Source organism: Leopardus geoffroyi, chromosome A2 (genome assembly GCF_018350155.1).
Source record: "Leopardus geoffroyi isolate Oge1 chromosome A2, O.geoffroyi_Oge1_pat1.0, whole genome shotgun sequence".
Lineage (NCBI taxonomy): Eukaryota > Metazoa > Chordata > Mammalia > Carnivora > Felidae > Leopardus > Leopardus geoffroyi.
Genome location: NC_059331.1, coordinates 162,002,903 through 162,021,009, shown reverse-complemented (window position 1 = coordinate 162,021,009; position 18,107 = coordinate 162,002,903). Strand labels below are relative to the sequence as shown.

At 48.9% G+C, this 18,107-nt stretch overlaps 1 protein-coding gene across 5 annotated transcripts in view; it reads right to left on the bottom strand.

Moving 5' to 3' along the window:
• The window catches only part of CUL1 (cullin 1), a 106,977-nt gene extending 90,493 nt beyond the window's left edge, over positions 1 to 16,484 (bottom strand). For 2 of the 5 annotated variants that reach the window (XM_045496031.1, XM_045496033.1), the window contains exon 1: positions 15,923 to 16,119. The gene's annotated coding sequence lies outside the window, so the exon portion shown is untranslated. Of the gene's footprint in view, positions 1 to 15,922; positions 16,120 to 16,198; positions 16,305 to 16,412 lie in introns of those variants that run through there. The other 3 variants (XM_045496035.1, XM_045496036.1, XM_045496032.1) reach the window with 3 other exon arrangements.
• Between the last annotated feature and the right edge of the window lie 1,623 nt (positions 16,485 to 18,107).

Here is an 18,107-nt window from a genome sequence, read left to right as displayed (position 1 = left end):
GTTACTACCAAAACGGAAAACGCAGCAGCAACGAAGGGTCCTTCTCTGAACACAGGACGTCTCTTCTAGGACCAGGCGGGGGCTGGGGGGCAGGGGCCTCGTTCACAGTTGAGTCCTCGGCACTGAACGCAAGGCCTCGGCGCACCGCAAGAGCCCTGGAGATACTGGTGAGTCTGCTACTCCAAGGGTTTACGAAGACGCCTGGATCTCCGAGGATACTTAACATGAACCGACACAAAACCCACGCAGCCCACTGGCATGCAGAACTACTGCGGACATGCTGTCACCCAGCCGCGGACGGGTGCTCTCAATTCCTGCAGGCAGAGCCGGGGCTGAGAGAGAGGAGGTACGTTCACAGGATGTAGAGGCCTTCGGCACAGCTCCGACAAGAATTACTGAAACGAGCCATAAAAAAATCTCACAGCGATGGCTTTAAAAAAGTTAAGAAACAAGGCCAGGACTCACCGCTGTGGGGTGGGGTAAGCACAAAAGGATTTCAAGTTTCACAGCTTAGTTCTCTCTCGGCCTTTCCCCCGCCCTCTAAAAACTCGCAGAGGTTTGAAATTAGCAGGCCCTCACACTTCTACCAAATGAATCAATAGAGCTGCCTTCTCGTGTTCAATCTTTGTCTTTCTAATTATAAATATGCGCACATGCTAATTCAATCATTCCCCAACACACCCACACACAGGATTTTGTAATAATGAGAAATTTCAGATGTCATTAAGCACAGAATTTTCTCCTCTGAACATCTTAGGCATTAAATAATTTTTCTTCTTCAGCTTGAGTACTTGAACATTTAAACCGAGAGAGTCCTTTCAAATCCTAAAAACCCACATACTGCACTCAAAGCCCTAAGTATCATTCAATTTCCATTCAGCCAGCACATAGACCCTTCCTACTTTCATTACCACGTGACTTCCAAGGAGGGTGACCCGAGCTTCGCCAGTGTCAAGTGCTTTAGAAAACTTGGAAACCCACAGAAGACCTGTTACTACTTAACAGGTGCTGTACAGACTGATGGGTTTGTCCACAGAAACTGGTTTCCACTGCTGAAGACTGAATTGCAGATCTCAGCTTTGGCACAATTGCTCCCGCAGATTTATTCAAGGATCTCGTCTGGTGCTGCCGTGTATTTTATTTCCAAGCATTTCTGTTTGCTTTAAAACAAAGAAAAACGGTCCGACTTCAGCCAGGTCACGATCTCGCGGTCCGGGAGTTCGAGCCCCGCGTCGGGCTCTGGGCTGATGGCTCAGAGCCTGGACCCTGTTTCCGATTCTGTGTCTCCCTCTCTCTGCCCCTCCCCTGTTCAGGCTCTGTCTCTCTCTGTCCCAAAAATAAATAAACGTTGAAAAAAAAAAAAAAAAACAAAAACAAAGAAAAACGGCATCAGATTTAATCACGATTATCTACATGTACGCTTTTCAAGCTGAGGGCTACAATTCATTGATGTGCGGATCACCAGATCAACTTTGTAAACGGCAACCAGAACTTTTTAATAAAGTAAAATAGAAAAAAAGAGCTCACAGAACGTAACAAGAAAGTAAGGATTACTCAGTGCATCTTTTATCTCAGTTACGCCTGTGTACGTCCGGGTTTTCCCCATAAAATGTATTTCCTACTGTAGAAACAATTCAAGAAGTGTGGATCAGGGGGTGTCTGGGTGGCTCAGTCGGTTGAGCGTCTGACTTCGGCTCAGGTCACGATCTCACGGTTCGTGGGTTCGAGCCCCGCATCGGGCTCTGCGCTGACAGCTTGGAGCCTGTTTTGGATTCTGTATCTCCCTCTCTGCCCCTCCCCCACTCATGCTCGGTCTCGCTCAAAAAAAGAAAAAAAAAAAAGCGTGGATCGGCGTTACACAGGGCCGTGACTTTTTCAAATACTGTAGTTAATACATAAACGTATGTAGACTTCAATTTTCTAGCTTCATGACCCAACCAGCTATGTGGACTTGCACAAATTCCTCGCCTTCTGTGCCTACAGTTATGTGTCATGGGCAATAAACAATACTGACTTCACAGGGGTGTTGAAAGCAACAGACGAGTTACGTAAATAATGTTTAGAAGAGCACCTTGCACGTAGGAGACACTTGCTTTTATTTGTAGTGACACTTCTACAAATGTTATCAGGTGTCCTTGAAATTCCTAACAGTGGTACTTAAATTTAAAATACAACGAAAAACTTCTCAGGGGAGAAACGTCAAAGCGAGCATGTTCATATATATATATTTTTTAAGTCAAAATGAGGTAAATTAATGTTGCCTGAAACGTCTTAATACCCTTGATAACCGATAATACCAAGAGCAGTACTTTCCAAAGATTCCCCTCAAAGTGTATCTGTCATCAAGAAGGTGGAAGCTTTTGGGGCGCCTGGGTGGCGCAGTCGGTTAAGCGTCCGACTTCAGCCAGGTCACGATCTCACGGTCCGTGAGTTCGAGCCCCGCGTCAGGCTCTGGGCTGATGGCTCAGGGCCTGGAGCCTGTTTGTTTCTGTGTCTCCCTCTCTCTCTGCCCCTCACCCGTTCATGCTCTGTCTCTCTCTGTCCCAAAAATAAATAAACGTTGAAAAAAAAAAATTAAAAAAAGAAGGTGGAAGCTTTGTATTCTGACGGACCTGGCGATCCAGTTGCTAACAGCTCAAATTTTCTTTGAAATCTCAATCTTTTTTTTTTTAATTTTTTCATGTTTATTTTTGAGAGAGAGAGAGAGAGACAGAGCACGAGTGGGGGAGGGGCAGAGAGAGAGGGAGACACAGAACCTGAAGAAGGCTCCAGGCTGTCAGCACAGAACCGGACGCGGGGCTCGAACCCACCAACCCACCAACTGTAAGATCATGCCGGGAGCCGAAGTTAGACACTTAACCGACTGAGCCACCCAGGTGCCCTGCAATCGACCTCCTTCTCTCTTAAAACTCACCCGAATCTTTCATTCTACCACCAAATATGTTCAACAGGATGCTTTAAAATGCCAGCTTAAAGAACGCTTCTTACCTATCTTACCAGTTAACGGGTGCGTTGCTGTCCTATTGAAGCCACGAAGGCTGGAAAACCCACAACCGAAGAGTTTTCAGTGCTCAACGGCACCCAAGAGATTCCTCTTCCGTGCTGGCGCCGCAGCAATTTCGGGACCCAGGCTAACAGATAGATACACACAGCGAGTCACGGGGGCCCTGGAGGTGAGCGGGATGCTGGCGGTCCAGGAAACATCCTAAGGCCACAGGGCCGTGCGTGTGCAGACGCGCGCCCTTGGCTGGCGAGGCACCATCACGGGGGCCGCGTGCAGGGGGCCGGTCTCTCCCTCCCTGGGGAGGTTCATACACGGGGGCCGCTTCACTGAGAGGTGCTTATTTTACCACAACTGCCTGTCACCTTTCGTTTAAATGAAGTCTCAACTCCTAGTTCCCACGGTGGCGTTCAAGTACTCGCCCAATTTTCTGCACGCGGGGCGAACGGTTTCCCTCTTGTGGGTCAGTGCTAAGTCCTTAACCGGCATCGGCCACAAGGCGGGCTGCCAAAGCTGCCGCATCGCCAGGCGAACAAGACCGTCACCTAGTCCGGGTTTTCTCAAACCTTTTCATTGCTTCACTCGCCGCGGCTACTCAAACAATCAACCCTGAGTCAAAAATTCTGGTCAGCAACTGCCCTGAGCTAGGTGAACTTTGAAAGACACTTCTCATTTCGCTACAAATTGGTTTATAAAGGACACACAGTCCTACCTCAACACTCTATCTGATGTAGGGTTTTTACATTTTGATTTGAATACATTCTAAAAATGTATTCACCCTACTGCAGACACCAAGGGAAATCAAGAATCACCTTCCTTTAGCTGAAATGTTTCTGGTGCGTGGACAATAGTCTATTTATTTTGAGAGAACGACAGAGAAAAGAGAGAGAGAGAGAGAGAGAGAGAGAGAGAGAGAGACACTATCCCACGGGGCTGGATCCCACAACTGTGAAATCATGATCTGAGCTGAAATCAAGAGTTGGTCGCTGAACTGACTAAGCCACCCAGGCGCCCCTGGACGAGGGTCTTGATTCCCAGGGTTTCTAGGAGCTTGATTTCGCCTACTGCTCCTGTGGGCGCACCTGTCAGACCTGCACCCCCTTCTGTGTACATGTTCAGTCACTGCCCCGAAAAATACCAGCTTGTTGAGAAAGTCCTTAGTAGCTATTACAACATCAAGCACTTATGTCTTCTGACATTATAAATACTGGGGAAAAGCTATGTGAGTGATACATAATATACGTGTATTGAACCTGGACTTTGAGTCAATCAAATGTAATTAGATTATAAATCCAGTCTCTCAATTATCTGAGTAAATCATCTGGGCTCACAGAAAACGTGCCATTTGATGATGACCTTCAGTAACAGAGGGTTTTTTTTTCTCTTGAAGGCAGGTGAGGGTTGCTTTTTGTTGTTGTTTTTTAATCTTGCTCCCCACTAAGAGTCAGAACAACCTTCCATATGCATAACAAACGAAAAAATGTGGTAAACCCATAACATCAGCTACCCCTAAGAGGATTCTGAAACAGATTTACACTCAGTATTTTTACCTTAAAAAAAAAAAAAAAAAAAATGGAACCGCTCCTAATCAAGACAGTTCTAGTTGCAAAAATTTGTAGTGAATTTTTCTCAGGGTACACAACTGGTTTTTGTAGTCACTATGATACTGGTGATTTTTAGGTTATTGTTTACAGGCAGAATAAGAAACAGAAAAGCGGCTCTTTTGCACCTCTACAATAATTAAACCCCACACATAAATACGCATAAAGAACATTCTACATATTAAGACTGTGACTGATATTTTAAAATTTTTTAATGTCTTGTTTATTTTTGAGAGAGAGAGAGAGAGAGAGAGAGAGAGAGAGAAACACGAACGAGCCGGGAAGGGACAGAAAGAGACAGAATCTGAAGCAGGCTGCAGGCTCTGAACTCAGCACAGAACCTGATGCGGGCCTCGAACCAGTGAACCGTGAGATCATGACCTGAGCCGAATTTGGACGCCTAACCAACTGAGCCACCCAGGAGCCCCATGATTTCTATCAACACGCTAGTTTTGACTGAGGAAGTACTAATGTCTTTATTGTCAAACCCAAGTCTAACGTGGGAGGCCTCAAAGAAATGTCCGCCAACATTCTTGACTTCACATAATGTACTTCATTAACTTACGTTTTTCTTTCTCAAGCAAAGCTTTCAAGCTTATGCATCAAATAGCTTATTTTGAAAACCATCAAGCCATGTTTCCAGTTGAAAATGAGTATTTTTTAAAGAACACCAAAATCACAAAATCCAGATCCCCCCATGGTTCTGTAAGGGGGGAAAACACGTGTATAAAAAAGGATATTTCAGAGGGCCTGAGCTTCACAAACAACTCAATTTTCTAAGATAAAACTTACACATGAACACTTTGTAAAGAAACCAACTTATGCAAGGTATAAATGCAGTAACTGTAGAAAGCAGCACATTCTAGGAGCAATTTTTTCCAAACTGGACACAGAGTATGTGTTCACTTAAGTCTATACTAGGCCTTCAATACCTCAAAACCCGCTCCTCCACGTTAAAAAAAAAATCCTTTTTTTAATGTGAAACTGCAGTTCCATTCATTGCTGCCAAGACAGTCATCTGAATGTTTTAAAATTACTTTTCACTACAACTATTACGGGAATCTACTGTCCTACGTACAAACACGCACACTCACCTAATACATCTACCAACAAAGCAAGAGGTTGGATGTTTACCTTACACCACACCCAAATGTTCACAAGGAAATTTTAGTGCGCCATGGTTTGTTGGTTACAGTCTGTGAATCCTTCAACCACAGACATTTTCTAAAAATCAGCTCATCAGAAGAAAATGTCTACATCATAGGTAAAATCTCAAAGTTAACAGAACTCCTACAAACCGGTCTGATTTACTGGAATGCCATTAAGTTGTGTTCCAGAAGCATCGGGCCGGCCCGACACGCCCCTGGTGCCCGCCGTCTAGGAGCCCGTCGGGGAGCCGGGAGCGGGGAGGCGGGCGGCCTGCGGCTCTGCGCCCAGCGCGGGGCTGCAGGGTTTTTCTGAGCTTCCGGGGAGCAGGGGGGGATCGCAAGCGGGAGGACGCTCGAGAACCGCAAGCAGAGCCCAATCCACGAAACCACGGGGACTCCCAGCCGCACTGGGGGCAGGCTCTCGTCGCGGGACACGCGGCTGAGCCTGAACACAGGTGCGGCAGCGCGAGGAGGTCACGAAGCCGGCACTGGAACCAAAAAGAAAGGTGCGAGTACACAGCATTGTGGAGGAAGAACTGGGTAGCTGGCTCACGGAATATGGAGTCTCTGCTAGGCGGCTAGCGAGAGAGAAGTTGGGCCCGGTGCAGGGAGCGAGACGGGAGTCGCCTGGGGCAGGACGGGTCGGGAGGTCAGTGTGGATGGAGCTCAGCAGGAGCCAGGAGCCAACGGTTAGAAGCATCACAACTACCTCCGCGGAAGCAAAACCGGGAAGCCCCACAGCAAAATAAACTGGAACAGAGAATCAAGTCAGGAGAGAGCTCCTGAACGTCCACTAAAAGATACAACTAGAAGAGCAACATATTCTCCGGAGAAGCTAATGTCAAGAGAGCTTTCAAGCAAAAAAAAAAAAAAAAAAAAAAAAGGGTCGAACTGGCTGAAAACTTTGGGAATCACTGCCTGTTAAATTCCCTCCTTGAAAAGGCCAAAATGCTCCAGAAAACAAACCTGGTTATGCTTCCCAAACTAATCCGGCCTAACACCTCCTGAGAACACTGTTCACACTCTGGAAACCACCGAGCTTGAAATCAGGAGAACCCATGGGAGAGAGCAGGGAAGAATCCAAGGGTAAAGGGACACCACTTCTGATTTTCAACGGACTGAAATTTCCAGTCCAGGCAGTTTCAAGTTATAAAGAAAAAAATTTTTGACCTATCTTTGCAGTGAATGCCATAAACCAGTATTTTCCAGGTTTAAAAAGTACTTTTAGCAGGACCCCACCAAGAAAACGTCGGGTGACGCACGCTTTGACGGTGTTGGTGTTCCTCAGCACTGACTATAAATTAATGCTAATCCACGTGCTTAAAAAAATTGTTTTCAGATACTTCCTGTAAGAGCATTTAGGATTCAGACACGGAATAAAGCGAAGCAGAAATTGCTTCTAGACAACTCTACACCTAACCGTATTCGTCAGGATCCCAGGCTCGATGGCACCTCGCACACAGTACTCCCAAGAACACAAGAGCCTCCAGACTCCATTATCGGTGCTTGCTAAAGACACACAAAAAAAATGAACACGTCGATTTATGGAGATCACTTGCTACTTCAAGGCATGTTGTCACCTATGAGTCTAAAATCGATGTGTTCTACAAAACAAAATACATTCTTTAATATGGTACAAGGGTTTTCTTCCCTCAAAGGCTGTATTAAGGGTCCACCTCATACGGACACACAGACATACACACCCTGGAAGACCTAGATCTCCCTGTGACAAGAGCAACAGATACTCACATGTCAAAGGTCCCTCAGTGTGCAACCAAGTATTTCCTAAATTTATTTATTCACAGATCTTCTGTCTCATCCCCATCACTTACATGTCACAGAACACAGATGGACAAATACGGCTCCACATGACAACAGTGAAAATGCAGTAAACGTGTAAAGTGGAACACCTTCGTGATAAAAAGTGACGCCCCCAAACCCCACAAAGGCAAATGAAGCTTCACAATATCAAGCTGATTGTATGACATGCCTCGCCAGAGAAACGCCCCAGCTCACCTACAGACATCAAAAAACAACCCGTACTCGGCAAAGTCACCAACACACAGAACATTTACAAAGTACCACTGAAGGGAAGACTAGGCAAATTGCTCAACAGGCTGAGTATCTACCGCATCACTAAGCCTCCCCCCGACCCCGCCTGTGTGTCTTTTGAGGCCCCTGTTGGTGCTCTTTCTTCACTGTGTCAAATAGGAGACGTGACCGGGGGAGTCTCTGAACACGGGTAAAATGTCCCGGCACTGCGTCCAAGTTCACCACCAACCAGGAAGGGGTAGGAGAGGCTTCCGTCCCAAGTGAGGCATTTCCAAGGAGCAGAAAGCCAAGGGAGAGCAGCTCCAAAGTCACCAACGAGGGTCCAGCCTGGTCTCTGGCGCTGAGTAAAAAGTGGTGCTACAGGGGCGCCTGGGTGGCGCAGTCGGTTGAGCGTCCGACTTCAGCCAGGTCACGATCTCGCGGTCTGTGAGTTCGAGCCCCGCGTCGGGCTCTGGGCTGATGGCTCAGAGCCTGGAGCCTGTTTCCGATTCTGTGTCTCCCTCTCTCTCTGCCCCTCCCCCGTTCATGCTCTGTCTCTCTCTGTCCCAAAAATAAATGAACGTTGAAAAAAAAAAAAAAAAAATTAAAAAAAAAAAAAAAAAAAAAAAAAAGTGGTGCTACTACACCTAAGATGAACCCACGAGGAAACCTCCTAGATTTTGAATGTTTCACATGGTGGAAGTCAGAAAACACCACTCTGGGACTTCCTCTTCTCCACCCTCCCGCAGGTGGTGAAGCACTCGACTTCTCTCCGGTCCAGCACAACTGGACTCTGGGCCGGAAGGAAGGCAGGCCTCCTTCCATCCAGCAGGGAGGGAGGTTCGGGCTCCGGCCTTTCCCCCGCGTCCTGACTTCTGGCTGCTTCTCGGGCACACTTAACTACTTCAGTCACGACACGGTTAACACCTACATAGTGAAGGCATTTGAGTGCTGGCATTTGGTGCCACGTTTCTTCTATGTACCTCTTTTCTCCTAAGTCCAACTGCATTCCTCATTTGTGTCATTTAGAATACACACTCAATTTAAAACTGCACCTATTGGGGCACCTGGGTGGCACAGTCGGTTAAGCGTCCGACTTCAGCCAGGTCACGATCTCGCGGTCCGTGAGTTCGAGCCCCGCGTCGGGCTCTGGGCTGATGGCTCAGAGCCTGGAGCCTGTTTCCGATTCTGTGTCTCCCTCTCTCTCTGCCCCTCCCCCGTTCATGCTCTATCTCTCTCTGTCCCAAAAATAAATAAATAACGTTGAAAAAAAAATTTTCAAAAAAAAAACAAAAAAAAAACAAAAAACTGCACCTATTACTAGGAGTTATGAAGTCAGCAAAAAAGGATAGGAAGCTCACAGCATCACCAAGAAAAGGAAGCTTCCACACCAAAGACAACCGGTCAGTAATGAATCCAGTGTGAGAATTTACTAAAATCTCAAAATTATGAGTTTCATGAGATTAAGGTGGTTTCAGGGAGATCATGAACCGTGAGGGGACCTGAAGTAGCTGAAGGATGAAGGTGCAGGGGAAAGAACGGGAAATCGGGCAGCCTTCCCCGCACACACTGAACCGTCAGCGACAGCACGCTGGCGCGCAAAGCCAACACCAAGGCCATTTCCATGCAAAACCAAGCAGAACCGCCTCGCTCCAAGGAGACCCACCAGCTCCACTGTTCTTTCTGTGGTCGTTTTTACAAATTAATCCACTGTATTATACATACACGTGCACTGTAGAAAACTGGAGGAAAAAATGAAAACCAGAAAAACTAAACTAAAAATAGCCCATAAATCCACTGCTCAGAGATCATCACTATGACTTTTTGGTTTGTCATCTTTTTATTTAAGGTATGTACTCACATACAACAACCCTACAATTTTAGACATTACAAATGGTTTTTTTAAAAATTTTTTTTTTTTTAACGTTTACTTACTTTTGAGACAGAGAGAGACAGAGCATGAACGGAGGAGGGTCAGAGAAAGAGGGAGACACAGAATCCGAAACAGGCTCCAGCTCTGAGCTGTCAGCACAGAGCCTGACGCGGGGCTCAAACTCACGGACCATGAGATCGTGGCCTGAGCCGAAGTCGGACGCTTAACTGACTGAGCCACTCAGGCGCCCCTACAAATGGTTTTATAGCATGTTTCTGTCACTTGATGCTCAGTGAATAATCATTAATACAGAATTACAAAGTTATTTAAAAATGATAAAATAATTGTCCTTAACAGCAAAACACTGAAAACAAACGCTCATATGATGGTGTTAAATAAGTGTCCTCATGAGAGCATCAATCTATTCATCATTTCCTCTCTTAAATTTTAGAGTGAGTGATTTCAAAGGGCACACATAGTTTGTAAGCTTGTGTCAACAGATTTCTCTCGGAAAAGTCATACTAAATTACTCTTTCTAGTAACGCACGAGTGGGCTCGTTCCTCCATATCCTCACCTGAACGGTTTATTTTTTCTTCTATGCCAAAATTTTTAAGAACAGGATCTCCCTGATTGGCATTTCTAGGAGTACTGCTGGTGGAGCTGAAACTTTCGTGTTTCCTGCTCCTTCTTTTAGAAAGTACTAGTTGGCGCGTTTTTTTTTTTTTTCCCATGGCAGAGGAAGGTGCCTTCTATATCCTATTGGTTTACAAGTCCTCTTTCTGTAAGGAAAGTTAAATTGCTTGTAAGTTTATAATATCTCTCTGTTTGCCATGTGTCCTTCTGTTTCTGGCATTTTAACATCCAGAAACTTAATTATTCTGATTTTTTCCTTTACAGGAATTGTTTTCCCTTACAGTTCCTACTTTCAGTAGTGTGCTGGGAGAGGCTTTCGCCATCTTAAGATCATTTGGTTTCTTTTTTTTTTTATTAAATTTTTTTTTTTTCAACGTTTATTTATTTTTGGGACAGAGAGAGACAGAGCATGAACAGGGGAGGGGCAGAGAGAGAGGGAGACACAGAATCAGAAACAGGCTCCAGGCTCTGAGCCATCAGCCCAGAGCCTGACGCGGGGCTCGAACTCACGGGCCGCGAGATCGTGACCTGGCTGAAGTCGGACGCTTAACCGACTGCGCCACCCAGGCGCCCCAAGATCATTTGGTTTCTTAAAAAATTTTTCTATCTGTTGTTTCTTAAAACATTTTTTGGGAAGACATTAAAAAGCACACGAGTTCACCACCCTAGAATTACAACCAGTTTGCACTACTTTAAATATTTTCACCAGCGCCTACACACTTCATGCACACAAGATTTTAAATGGCTGCACACATTCATTCTAGGTCTTCCAAAATACTTTCTGACACAGGCCTTTTTAAAAATCACAACTTGTTAGATCTGAACAGTCTTAAAATGGTTTTATACGTTTTTGCAAGGCCAATGAATCACACCCAATTTAACAGTCCTGAAGTTCCAGAACTGTTCATTTCTTTCTATTTATTTTTTTGAGAGACGGTGTGCAAAAGGGGAAGGGGCAGAGAGAGGGAGATCGAGGATCTGAAGCAGGCTCTGTGCTGATAGCAGAGAGCCCGATGCAGGACTTGAACTCGGCATGAGTTCATGACCTGACCGAAGTCAGATGCTTGACCAACTGGGCCACCCAGGTGCCCCCTGAACCGTTCACTTCTATCCCATTAGTGCCTAATGACTCTCCTTCTGTGTCCACCAGTTGCTGAAAGACCAAGAAGAATAAGCGTTCTTGGCGGTCAGGCAGAGTTCTGCACAATGAATTCGGTTGTCGTGATGGGTTATCAATCTTGAAGGCACTTCCATTCTGATCTCTTCTCTTTCATAGAAAACACTCAGGAAGCAGCTGTCTGCAGTCCTGAGCTCCAGAGTCTCTCCGCTTCGTCCTAGGCTTCACCACCTACTAGGTCTGACCTTCCGTACTCAGAGCCTCAGTTTCTTTAGCTCTATGCTGTAAGGTAGATTAGGCAGCAGTACCCACACTTTATGAAGTCTGGTAAAAATTCCAGGTGGGAGTCTGTTCTTGAACACAGTAGGAGTTAAATGAATGTAGACACAGGCAGGGTGCTAGGTGTAGGGGACAGATGGATGGCATACGTTCCCAGCCCTGACGGAGGTCCATCTAGGGGGAGAAACCACCCAGTCCAATCAGAGGGTAAATTGCTGGGACAGGGACCCAGGCCAGGCCTCATGGGATGGCGAAGGGGGGGAGGAGGAGCGTGGGGGGACTCCTAGCCCTGGATGGGATGGGACAAGAGGTCAGGGCCTAAGTGGAACCATTTTGAAGGAGCAGGAGTCCGTCAGGTGGCAGAGGGGAAGCTCGAGCAAAAGCTGGGGACAAAAGCCCAGCACGGGGAAACAGCCATAGTGTTGCTGGAGCAGGGAGTGGAAGCCAGTGAGGGGACTCTGCTTACTTGATCCAAGTTGCCCAAAGGAAAAAATTTAAATGACTATCAAACTGAGGTTTCACAAGTCTGTTTTTCACACTAGAGTAAGATTATGCTTTAGAGGAGTTTTTCAAATGCTGTTAAAAGCTGTGACATTCCCATGGCATCCACACACTTTGAAGGCCTAAAGAAGTCTTAAAATAGTATCAATTAAAAACCATCTTATTTTACAAATAAGGAAATACAGGCCCAGCAAAGTTAAGCTGGAATCAGACCCCAGGTCTTCTCTACCAAGCAAAATGTTCTATGCAAAACGTCCTCGGCAAAAATAAGTGAATAAATAACATACATATGGTGGGAAAATATCTGTGTGAATAAAAAACCTTAACATCATTAGGCATCATAATTCTGTTTAAAGCATGCATTATTAAACATACGTGTTATAAACAGGGAGCTGAAAGTCCTTATTAATAAACATAAGGGCCTTCCTTCCAAATTTCATTTACTCTTCATTTAATGTTTGCCCCTCAGTTTTGAAAAACAAAAGACCACTTTACTGACAAAGTACCAGGTATCAGAAAAAAGAGCAAGGTGAACCCAGAATTGGCCCTTAAAAATGGGACACTCTTTTCTCTAGGTACATCTCAATGAGAAGTTCGAAATAAGCCGATGCTCCCCTGAAGACCTCATATTCCAGATTGACTCTACTGCTGAAGATAGAAGGCCGGGGGCTTTGGGAACTATGTGGGGCTGAAACAGCAAAGAAGAAAAACACAAATACATTCCTAAGTTTCTGGGGGCCCTGATTTTTAACTTGAAGAGTGGCAAGTAACAGCCCCTCAATTTAAAGTACCTTCATTTTGGGACACCTGGGTGGCTCAGTCGGTTGAGCATCTGACTTCGGCTTAGGTCATGATCTTGTGGTTTGTGAGGTGGGGGGGGGGGGGGGGGGGGGAGGGCGCTTCAGATTCTGTGTCTCCCTCTCTCTGCCCCTCCCTTCCTCACCCTCTGTCTCAGTCTCTCAAAAATGAATATAAAAAAAATTCAAGTACCTTCATTTTAATTTTCCATGCTGAAAGAAAGGCCCACTGTGCCTCCTGGGGATACTAGGAGGGAGTTTCTTAAAACAGAAACAAAAACCAAAAAAACAAACAAAAAAGGGCCTCAAGGAAAGAATGGCCTTTCCGAGAGGTGAGGTCACATAAGACTCCAGTACCTCCGCTGGGCGCACCTCAGCTCTTCAACAGGGAAGGGCCTCAGCTCCCAAGGGATTTCATTTCAAAGGCAAGGCTGCAAATACTTAACCTGGCGGAAAATACTTCAATCTTGTTGCAATCGATCAATTGATAAATAAATAAAAAGTTTTTTTAAAACTGTAAAGCTGCACCTTAAAACTAGCTCTGAAGGGGGGAAAAATGCTAATTAAAGTTTTGCCCCTGGTTTTCTTAACACTTTCCTGGATTTCCACAAAGAAAACCCGGGCATTTTTCCTTTGGGGCACTGTATTGGATCCTGGGCTAACAGCAGTTGTCATGAAATTTGCATTCCTACCAGCACAAGCCAGTGCTTTCTGCAGCCCCCATCAGAAGTGGCCACAGCCCGGGGATCAGAACTGTTTTGGATTTATTGATTCAAAAAACAACTGAGGTACCCACGGCCGAGGTCTATCCTATCGTGGGGGTGCACAAATAAGGCATATCCCTTGCCTTCAAGGACTTCATAGTCTGAAAAGTGTGAAGGCTGTAATGACAATCGACACTAAGTTACTTACCTCGTGGATACTCAGCAAGAGGCAAAGGAGTCTTAGGGGCTGTAAGGTGGAAGGAAACTGCAGAATCAGCTGAGGCATTCGCGTGTCCCTTCGGCCTCCTGATGTGGTCTCCCAGACATTAGGACTGGGAGACACTGCTGCAAAGAGCTGAGCATGTGGCTCGGAGGGGAGGCATGAGAAATTCAAATACTAGGCTAGCTACCGTGTTTTTCTTTTTTGGCAAAATTGTTTTTAAAAGATGGCGCCAACCACGGAAAAAAAAGCTTAATATTTTCAGAGAGTAATTCAGCCACCCGTCTCAAACTTCATGAGCACTCTCCAGAAACCCCCCCAAATGGGCATCCTAGGGTTAAAGTTTGTGTGCTTTGGAATTGGAAATGCGATTCCTCTTACCAGGGAAAGCAACAAACAGCACTGCCAAGTAAAAAAAAAAAAAAAAAAAAAAAAAAAAAACAACAACCAAAAAATTCTAATATCCAAGAACCTTTTTAAACAAAGAAAATCTCCTATCCGACCCCCCAAATTCCCTGACAAAACTGGTTTTGCTTTTCAAACATTTCCTAGTTTGCTACACAAGCCATAATAAATTCTCCAGGATCTCAGAAAATCAGGTAGGCAACGTGGCCACAAAACGAGGTTTTAAACTTAAAACTGCACACAGTTTAGGTCCTAAAAACTCAGGGCTTAAAGTTAAAAAAGTGAATTTAGTTCCCCTTCTGCCACTCGGAATAAGTGCATTTCAAAAACAGCGTGACCATTTACTCCACTCCTAACTTTGTTTTAATGCCACTTCGGGGAAGGGCAACTACACACAGCACATAAATAACTTAAGTTAACTGCAATTCCGTATTTGCACACTTACCACTAACGCCAGCTACGAACTAAAAGCAACAACAGCGATCCAATCGGAAAAGAGAATCCCGGTTTTGGCAAAGAGCTCGCTAAAGAGAGAAAACCCTTAACTTTGGGGATCGGTCTCAAGGAATGTTCCTAAAGCAACTCCCTCTCTCTCAGCCGTTCCGTCTAGGGACCCCAACGCGGCACAGGTGGCGGAACCAGGCTGCCGGCGACCCCGCCCCACGCCGGCCGCCGGCGCCCCAGGTTACCTGCAGGGTCAGCGCGCGCTCCCGCCGGGCGCAGGGCCGGGGGCGCGCCGAGGCCCGGCCCGACTCGCGGGCACCGGGGCGGAGGGGGGGGGGGCCCTCCTTCCCGTTCGGCCGCCGCACTCGCATCCCTGCGCCCCTCCCCGGTCCGCTCCCCCGAGAGAACGGAGCAAAGGGGCGACTGTGACCCGATAATAGCGTCCTGCACAGTCGCAACAATGCAGGCGGGGACCCGGAGAGCCTGCGGGCGGGGAACCGGAAAGCACAGCCCGGCTCCGCGGCTCCTCCTGCGCGCGAGCCCAGTACTTTCCTGAGAGCACGAGTCGGGGGGAAAAGCGCCGCACGGGGGACTAGCGGTCCCGAGGGGGTGGGGGGGGGGGAGAAAGGGCACCAGCCCGGGCGCCCCGAGGGGTCGCCGTACGAAAGGGGCCGAGGGGGGGCGAGGCGCGCACGCCCGGGCTGCCCCGAGCCGTTCGCTCGCCCGCCCAGCCCCGCAGCCCGAGGCCGGTCGCGGCCAGGAGAGAGGCCGGCGCCACCAGGCCGCCGCCTCGGGCGCGATGAATCGGGCTTTTTTTTTTTTTTTTCCTCCCCCCCCCCCCCCCGCTCCCCCCTCCAGTGCGTAGTCCAGGCCTGGTCGCTCGGAGCCCGCGTCCGGGGCCGCGGCCCGGCCAGGCCCGAGCCGGCCGGGGTGACTCAGGGCCGGGCCCCGCTCGCTTCCCCTCCCGCCCCAGCGTCCTCCGCCCACGAGTCCCCGGGCCCGGCCGCCATTCCGCCCCGCTGCGGCGCGGCTCGGCTCGGCGGCTCAGGCCTCGCCGGGCGCCTGGGCTCGGCCGCCGCGGCCCCAGTCACTGCGACACCGCGGCTCCGGCCCGGGCCTGCGCCGCCGCCGCCGCCTCCCCTCGGCCCCGGCGCCGCCGCCACTCACCCTCATTTCCCTTGGTGCCTAAATGGCTCGGGCGACGTCTCCACCTGGTCGCTGAGCCCGGGCCCCGGTTAAATCCCCGTCCCGCCAAGGTCTGGCTGCGTCCCTCAGCCGCCGGGGCTGCCCCGCCTGGAGCTGCGTGCGACACGGCTCCCGCCTCCTCCTCCTCCTCCTCCTCCCCTGCCCGCCCGCCGGCCCTCCTCCCGCCGCCGCCGCCTGCACCACGCAACCTCCGCCCTCTCGCCTTTCGTCCTCGGCTCCCCGCCCTCCCGGCCTCACCGGCTCCGGCTACCGTGGGGGAGAAGCTGGTGGGGGAGGGCCGGAACGCACCGCCATCGGCGTCCGGGGCGGGGGAGCCGGGAAACCGTCGCCGCCATCTCCCCACAAGCCCGAGGCGCGGGAGGGGCCCGGAAACCTCCCGCCCGGCGCGGCCACTGCCCCGGGGTCGCCCCCCGCGCGGGCCGGGGCCCCGCGAGCGGGAGCGTGTTTCTACCTGAAAGCCCGCGGCCCCTTCCCCTGGGCGCCCGCGCCCTCGCCGGCCCCGGCGCACCGGCTCCTCCTCCGGGTTTTAGAGCCTCCCTCGCCCTCGGGAGCCTCTGAGGACCCGGCTTCCCGCCACTTCGGACCTCGCGAGGAGGGGGTCACCTTTTTAAGGTTGGGGGCACCGGAGCAACCGCCCCAGAACACCCTGGAAGAGAGGGTCTTGCACCTCCGCCCGCCCCTCCGCTGTGCGCGCACACACCACACAACGCCCCGAACCAGCATGGAAACACCACCGCCACGACACCCGGTTAAGAAGACGCCCCCCACCCCCACCCGCAACATCCCCGACGGGCCGTCGAGCAAGTCCGGGCCGGGCAAGAGGCCCCGAAAACCGGGCACAGGCTTCGGAGAAACGTGTCGTGGGTTCTCGAGCCCCTCTGCCCCCGCAGGCCGTGGCCCGCAGCGCCTGAAAGCCTGCGCTTCTCTGTGTGTGCGTCTCTCTTTAAAATCGTTTCTAAAGGAAAAGCTAGCGAGGCTCCCCTAGGTCAACTCTTTGACCAAGTCTCTTTTGGCAAACGACGGAGAATCACCTTATCATTAATCTGGGTGGGGGGCCAGTCAAGAACAGAATAAGGATTGACAGGTGGGGATGGGGTGAGGCGACTAAAAAAATAGTTTTCAGGTGTAACCCGGAGTCGTTAATGGCATTCAGTCGGGATTAACTGTCACTTGGGTACTTGAAACACGCTAAGCGCTAATTTTGGAGCACCAAGAGCCCCTGGGCTTCCTCTACTGAGAGAGGGTGGAGAAAGCATGGACTTGGGCTCAGTGAGGGGCTCCTGCTTCAATATCACGGTTCCCAACATACCAGAGAGCTGGCTGATTCCATGACCAAGAAAGGATTTCCAATGATCCCATCTGGGCGAAAGATGCGGGCGCATGTCACTTCCCGTTTTGCTTCAAACCAAAACAGGACGGAGATTCTAGGACCCCCTTGGGGTCGAAATCCTAGGCCCTGAGCAAAAGCTGCCCCTCAGAGTCCACAGTTTGTCCTGAGTAACATGGGTTTTTCTTAGAAGTATCCCACTGGTAATGCGTGGCTCCCTCTATTCAAAATGTGGTCTTTTGTCAACATCTAAGTACCTTCAGAAGTACCACATCTGTAGGGGCGCCTGGGTGGCTCAGTTGGTTAAGTGTGCCACTTCCGTTCAGGTCATGATCTCCCGGTTTGTGGGTTCAAGCCCCGCATTGGGCTCTGCTCTCTCAGGGCAGCACCAGCTTGGGATTCACCGTCTCCCTCTCTCTGCCCCTCCCCCCACTTGCACTCTCTCTCAAAATAAATAAGCATTAAAAAATAATAGATTACCCCGTCAAAAGAACACTTAGATGTATTTAACAACTTTTTATGGGTCTGCCGTCAGATGGACGCTAAAACTGGGAGGCTTGACCCTGTGGAGGATGGTTTCCACTATACCTATATGGCTTCTTTGATATCATCATTTCTTCCCCTTACTGGAGCCTGTGCTTTCCTCCGACAACGGTCTATCTCATTTCCATCTTCCTAACCTGTGTTCTTCAATGTTAGCATTCAGCATGTTCTCCTTGTCTTTGACCTCCCACCGCTAATATACCAGCCAACTCTCCCTTTACTGTTCGTTTTTCCCATTTTCTACTTTTCTTTGGTGGAAGTATTTCATCCACCTAC